Source organism: Sardina pilchardus, chromosome 12, assembly GCF_963854185.1.
Source record: "Sardina pilchardus chromosome 12, fSarPil1.1, whole genome shotgun sequence".
Classification (NCBI taxonomy): Eukaryota; Metazoa; Chordata; class Actinopteri; order Clupeiformes; family Clupeidae; genus Sardina; species Sardina pilchardus.
The window spans coordinates 5,238,198-5,245,697 of record NC_085005.1 but is presented as its reverse complement, the minus strand read 5'-3'; positions in this window follow the sequence as shown (position 1 = coordinate 5,245,697).

Below are 7,500 nucleotides of genomic sequence, written 5' to 3'. Positions count from 1 at the left end.
CCCTCTCTCCCCTTCTCTACCTCCCTCTTCTCCCCTTCTCCATCTCCCTCTCTCCCCTTCTCTACCTCCCTCTTCTCCATCTCCCTCTCTCCCCTCCTCTACCTCCCTCTTTCCCCTTCTCTACCTCCCTCTTCTCCCCTTCTCCATCTCTCTCTCTCCCCTTCTCTACCTCCCTCTTCTCCATCTCCCTCTCTCCCCTCCTCTACCTCCCTCTCTCCCCTCCTCTACCTCCCTCTTCTCCATCTCCCTCTCTCCCCTTCTCTACCTCCCTCTTCTCCCCTTCTCCATCTCCCTCTCTCCCGTTCTCTACCTCCTCCATATCCCTGTATTCCCTCCACTACCTCCACCTTCTCCTTCTGCCATTTCTCCTCCTATACCACACTTTGAATGACATTGCACTAACAATGTAGACGCTCCATCCTCTAGCACTAGCATGAAATGGTAGCTTAGGTCTCCTCTGCGCTGTAACTTATGTTGTATTCTGTCACAGCACCAGAGCATATAGTAGAAAATACGAAAAATAGTGAAGAAATTAAATGTTCCCATCAGGCTGTTCCTGTGAGAAAAACAGAATCTATCATGATGAGCTAAAACTGGATGGGTGTAGCCTACTTATGTTATTCTATTGCTATAAGTCGCTTTGGAGAAAAGTGTCTTCCAAATGAATAAATGTAAATGTAAATATATTTATGTGGCAAACTATTCGTTTTTCAGTGGAGGTCACAAAACAGTAGCACAATAATTTAAAGCATATTCTTTGAAGCCTCTTTTTTCGTTTGTTATATGCCTTATAATAAGTGGGATAAAGTATGGTCTGTTGGTCATTATCGGAAAATAAATCCCTTCAGAATGTATTCCTTTCCACGTAATACAGAGAAATAAGAAGTTGAGGTCAGCTTCTTCCTCAGACTGTGCAGCCACAACAGGATGAATATTTCTGAAAGGGGGAAAAAAATAACATCCTCTTCAAGTGAAGGACATCTCCCGGAAGGAGGAAGTGTGGAATACAAATTGAACCGATAGTACGAACAAACCTGTTTGAGAATCATCTGTAAACAGAACCATCTCCACACTGCATCTCAAACACAAACCATTACACTGTCAGACCTGAACACACTAGACTGTGTTTACCTCCTCGTCTGTGTGGTGGGGACGGACAGCAAGGTGATCTTGATGGCTTTGATCAAATCTGGTGACGTTTCAGCTGTTTGACAGAAAACTTTTTGACAGAAAGTGAAAACAGAAACACTAATACTAACTTGATGTGAATGTGGGTGAATGCTGTTTTTAATGGGAGCTAATATTAAAACTGACCTGCTGACGTCAACCTGCTGTTGAGCACAGCTCCCTCACACCTCCTCCACCAGGTGTTGAATGGTCGACTCGAATATTTCACTCAACTGCAGCCACGTTCTATAAGGAGATGAGTGACGTCACACGAAACAGAACGGAACGCTCTGGAAGTAATCAGCACAAGCAGCATGCAGTCTAGGGCCGACTCTCAGGATGCGAGATAATAATTAAACTGTAGCTAAAAGCATGAAATGTCTCCTCTGGTGGTTAATGACACACTTCTGGGTCTGGCCACAGCTCAGTAATGACGTCCCTCATCAGAGGAGTTTGTGCTGGGGGGGGGGCTCTCCACCTGGTCACCAAAACTTCAGCAGAACGCTGGACACAACAGCCTGGAGTCATTACACACGTGTTCAAAAGCATGACAAATGTGTAAAGTTAGAGACTACATCTATTTATAAAGTGCATTTTTCAGCACAGGGGAAACTCAAAGAGTTTCGCACCTCCCATCTATTGCTCATGCACTTTCCTTAATTACTGATGGTATTGAATCTGTGGTGTTGTAAAGTAAAACACCAGAGAGGATTTAGAGGTGAAAGCATACAGAAAAAGGACAGAATGTTTACAAGTGTATCAAAACATGGCTGCCTTGCCTTCGCCCTTTTTTTTGTTCCAAGGTAGCATCCAGAAGAACACACAATTTTTCCCTTTAAGCCAAACCACAGGGTGAGGACCGTGCCTCTTCTGCATCTGATATTAAATGGCTTCATCAGCAGATATATTCATCTTTCATGTTCATCCAAGAATATCCTTGGGTGCTGCTGCCGCTCGAGGACCGTGAATGGCCAGCCTTGCAATTTCAAGCAAGGCAGCGCTTGCAGAGAGAGAGACAGATTTCCGAGAGTTCAGATTTCCAGTCTATTAGCATGTGTCATAATTCTCAATTACCAGTGCAGCTGAGCTGCAGCTCATCCATTGGACACGGCAGCAGTAAAGAGCAGGGCTAGTGGGCGCTGGCGCTTAGCGCTGCTGAGTGGAGGAGATAAACAAATTGACGGATTTCAATGTGAGATGGAAAAGTGAGTACACGAGCAAGCAAGCAGTTTGAAAAGGGCTCGGCGACCTTGTAGTAGTGACTCAAACAACTCCAAAAAGCGCAGCACCGGCATACGAGAGAAAGTGGACAACAGAAAGGAAAATCAATTGGCTGAAAAGACATTTCACAACGACCTACGCTGGGGGCTGAGAAATATGCGGCACTGATATCATCATCCCACACAAAGTGACAGATTGAACGACTTAGTGGGTGTGCGTTCATATCAAGCATCAGTCCACAAGCTAGGGCTTGAATTTCATGATGCTGCAAAACAAGTCTGGTATCGTCCTGCATACACCACTCACTACACCAATGTTATCATCAGGGGATTTCATAGCAATCTATCCCTGGTCTTGCTTGAGTTATCAAGTTATTAGTAATGATTTGATCGGTTCTGTTTTCCTTCTTTGTATTGCTTCAAGGTGAGGTGTGGGGTTCTGGCAAAAGGGTGTGGAGTTCAACAGCCAATCATATGAAGTGGCATCCCTTCCTTCTGTGCACCTGAAGCAATGTGTTGATTGGCTAGAATATTTGTTTCTTGAGTCTTGACTGTGTGTCGTTTTTAGAAGTGCACCCACTGAACAGACAGTGTGTGCTGTGTGAATTGTGCACCATGACCCGTGAGGAGTAGCTTGTATATCTTTTTTATTATTATTGGATTATAATCAATTAAATGTAATGCTCTGCCGCATCTTGCTCTGCAAAACTAGGATCACGGCCACACTCTTAAAACGAATGTGGTGTCCCTATCTGGACACAGAGATGTGTTAAAAATCAACACAACTTGTGCTGTTTTCTACTCAAGTTGTTTATATTCAACACATATTGAGTAACAAATAAAGGAAACTGTGTTCAACAAAAGTGTTCCTTTTAAGAGTGCATGAAAGCCATAACTCTGTAAGTTTTTATCCATGGCATATCATATGTATCATTTAATATAACAAGCCCATACTGTTGAGTATATCATGATATATATATATATATATATATATAGCCTATATATACATTATATATATATTACTTTTATTGTGAAGATTACTTTAGCATAATGCCTCAGAGTGATAGATAGCTCCCATCCCAGACTACAGTCTGTCATTTGGGGCTCATTATGGAGTATAACTAGATCTTACTTACATAAAAACCTCACCCCACAGCGTTTATATTGACATTTTAAAATGTCTGTGATGGTGTTTTAATAACTTGGCTTTCTGCAGCAGCTGTGAAAATTAGTTTCCACCAAACGTAATTTACTTTTGTGCATAGCACTGATCCATGAAATTCATCTCTCGGCTCAGCATAATCAATTCATACCAGCATCAGTGGGGTTTTTTCTTTTTCTCTGTATGCTGAAAAATGTCTGAAAATTATTAGCTTCTCAGAAGTTTGGATTAGAGCATTGGAGACACCACACTGGAGCGCAGCCTTTTACAGACTTGAAATAAATGAATTATGTGGGAGTGTTGGTCTTTCCACAACATGCTCAAAGTTGCATTTCTAGAGTTTTGTCCAACAGCCCTGAATGGCTGTTTTCTTTTCATGTAAGACACTGTTAGCCTCATCACAGGAAGTTCAGATGCCAGTCAAGAACAGGGACAATGCTGGTATTTCTGTATTTGTAACTCTCTTCCTCTTTCTTCTCTTTTTTCTGTTCCTTACTCTGGGCCTCTCTCAACATCCCTCCTCAATGCTCGGTCCTCCAGACTCATTCCCACTGTCCATAACTATAACTAACACTGGACTATCCCATTGTTGCCGCCCCTTCATTCTTTATGTAGATTAGTGAGGACAAGGATCGAGGAAGGAAGGGAGGATCTATAAAACACGAAAGAGAGGCAACCTCTGTCTCTTCCTCTCTACCTCTCTCCTCGGTTTCCCCTACTCACCCGACCGGTCCAATAGGAGACTTTATTACTCATTACATAGGGCCAATAGGAGACTTTATTACTTACCCCATAAGTCCAAAAGGAGACTGTCCTATTCACCCCATAAGTCCTAAGGTGCCTCTCATGCAGCGTTTATACGTCCTCCCTCGCTCCTCCGGCCTCGATCCTCACCGATCTACATAAAGAATGATGGGGCGGCAACAATGGGGTAGTCTAGCCTTCTTCGATCTTTCTTTATGTAGATCAGTGAGGATCGAGGCCCGAGGAGCGAGGGAGGACGTAAACGCTGCATGAGAGGCACCCCTAGACTGCCAGGTCATGTTATCCCTTAGTGTCAGCTACAAAGTGAGAGTTTAAAAGAGTTTAATTCTACAGACTCTCTTTTTCTTCTATAGTATGACTTAGAGACAGGCCACCAAAAGGTTATCTTTTAAAATCTTGTTTTTACTCAACTTTAGCAGGGGTACTAATAGTTATGAAAAGTGCTATATGATGGCTCAGTGCAGGCCTCCAAGTCAAAATGTCATATGAGATAAGACAGGAACAACACAATGCCTTATGAATTAAATAAAATAAAATAAATGTTAATGCAATGTTATGCAGGGTATCACAGATTAAATCCTCTCTGAGGCCTGCATGGTTAGGTCACTATGAGAGTCTGCCACACATCCGGTTGTGCTGTGGGCATCTCATCTTTCCTTCTCAGTGTGGCCTGGGTGCTGGTATTCGGCAGTCTGGCTATCACCATACTAAGCTCAAGCTTTTAAGATTGAACATTAGTCTGGAGAGTCTGCGCTTCATTTCTACTGCACAAGACCAATGATCTGATTGGTTGAATGCCTTTTGGATAAGCTAGTTTGTGTTTGGACCAGAAGATGTGGGCAGGAAGCAGGAGAGATAGATGTGCAGGTTTCCAGCCTGAGCTGCAGGGCGAAATCCAAATCGCTGGCAGATCAGGCAGGGTTTACCCAACCTAGGTATTTGGAGTACTCTGAGCAGGACTTTCATATCCAGCACATCTCTTCAGGGCTTTCAGCTGTGCTCCACACCGGGGTGTGCTGTGGGCTTCCCATCCCTGCAGATGCTGGGCTGATATCTGCACCAGTCCTCTTTCAAACGGGGCACAGGTATTTTTCTAGTGCCTGCCCAGCCCTCCTCCATAAGAACCCTGTACCCCCTCACCCCCCAGTCTGCCCTGCTTCTCACCCCACAGGCCCAATAGGAGAGTGTCTGGTCATGCTATCAGTGTGGAAAGGCCACATTAGTGTCAGCTACAAAGTAATGGTTTAATCCCATGCATCCCCTGTGCTGTCAGCCCATTAAAAATGAATGCAGCTCTGCTTTATCAGCTGGCTGAGGGAATGTGTGAATGTCAGTTGCATTCAGGTGAAATGATAGGGGATATATCATCACCTCATTTGGGCAAATTCAGTTTGGGCACCCCTCCTCCTGTCCTCCTCTCCTCTCTTGTTTCCCTTCATTATAATCATCCCTTTCTTTTTTGTGGAGATAAGGTAAGCCTCTTATTTTGGCCTGTCAATCATAATCCAGCCCTGACAATTGCACTCAAGACTCATCTCAGGGTGAGCGTGCCTTGAATACACAAACACAGATACAACGATTCACCAGAAAGAAAAGCCTAGTCCCCAAATGACCCAACTTGAGTGATTGCTATGATAATGAATATTTGTTTCCAAAAATACTGGACCTGGCACATACTGTATTGCATATTAATATGATCTTAAGTTTATGCATTTTACTGCCATCCAAATGCTGAGCACATAGTTTTACTTGAAAAAACAAAACAAATAAAAACAGTACAATAAAAACAAAAACAACTTTTAGGAAATGCAAATGTGTTCAATTTAGCCTCTTTTAATATTTCAGAATACCTAAAATATAACTACTGTAGTTTGAAAGTGAGATGAGTTAGAGTCAGGCTTTAATGGCATGATGGCCCCCAAAATGAGCAGTTATCTTCCTTGAGCAAATCGAGACAGAAAAGACAACCCCTTCCAAACCATGAGACCTGTGCTGAGCCATCCTTTATGTTTCAGGGCCTGACACACACACACACACACACACACACACACACACACACACACACAGAGAGAGATGGCAGAGGGGGTGGTGAGGGGGAGAGAGAGGAGCATCTGGGCATCTCTACCTGAGCCGCCCATTCAGAGGAGCCACCATGCTGTGCCAGCATGCCAATCACAGGGGCAGCAGACAAAACTCCCAACAATGCTCCTGTTATCTGTTCAGACAAAACAGCTAGTGAATGTGTGTGTCTGTGTGTTTGTGTGTATGACTTTTGTGTGTCTGCAAAAAAAACAGAGCGTGCATCCAGTCTGGCTTTCCTCTGGACGATGGAGATGGGCGAGACTGAGAGCGAGAGCCCTTTCATGGGTAGGATAATTGCAAGGTGACCCCCATCATTCACTGGGCACTGGGCTCCTGTCCAGTCAGATTCTACTTCAGCCACATCTTAGGTGACACCTAGCCATCACCTCCTCTCAACAATGCCTGCGTGAAGGGACGTCTTCAGCTTGTTGTTTTGTGTGTGTGTCTGTGTCTGTGTGTGTCTGTCTGTGTGTGTGTGTGTGTGTGTGTGTGTGTGTGTGTGTGTGTCCATGTCCATAGGTGCTGGGGAATATGATAAGAGTGGCAGCACATGAAACACAACATAGGTCAAAACATTGTGCTTTAGGTGCCTTTACTGTCTCAGTAGCTGTTGTCTGCTTTTATACAAAGGCCTTTTGTATACATGTCATTCTTAAAAATCAACTGGGTTTGTGTGTCGTGTGTGTTTGTGTCCGTGTGCATACGTGTGTGTGTGTGTGTGTGTGTGTGTATGTGTCTGTTAGTCTTTGTGTGTGTGTGTGTGTGTGCGTGTATATATGTCTGTCAGTCTTTGTGTGTGTGTGTGTGCGTGTGTGTGTGATTGTGTGTTTGTGCGTGTGTGTGTGTGTGTGTTGGAGGTCATGGTTCAGTGACGGACATGCCTCAGATTAGTCTATGAGGGATCTGAGACGGCTCCCGCTTGCGCTGCGCTTGCCTTTGATTGGTCCCAGAACGGCCCTGAGAACAGCTGCCTCTTATCACTCCAATCAGACGAGCAGGAAGATCGGGAGAGACGGAGAGAGACCCTGTGCAACCCTCTCAGGGTCCGTGGATGTACAATAATAAATAAATAAGTCTCTATACACTTGAGTAAGCGCTGACTGG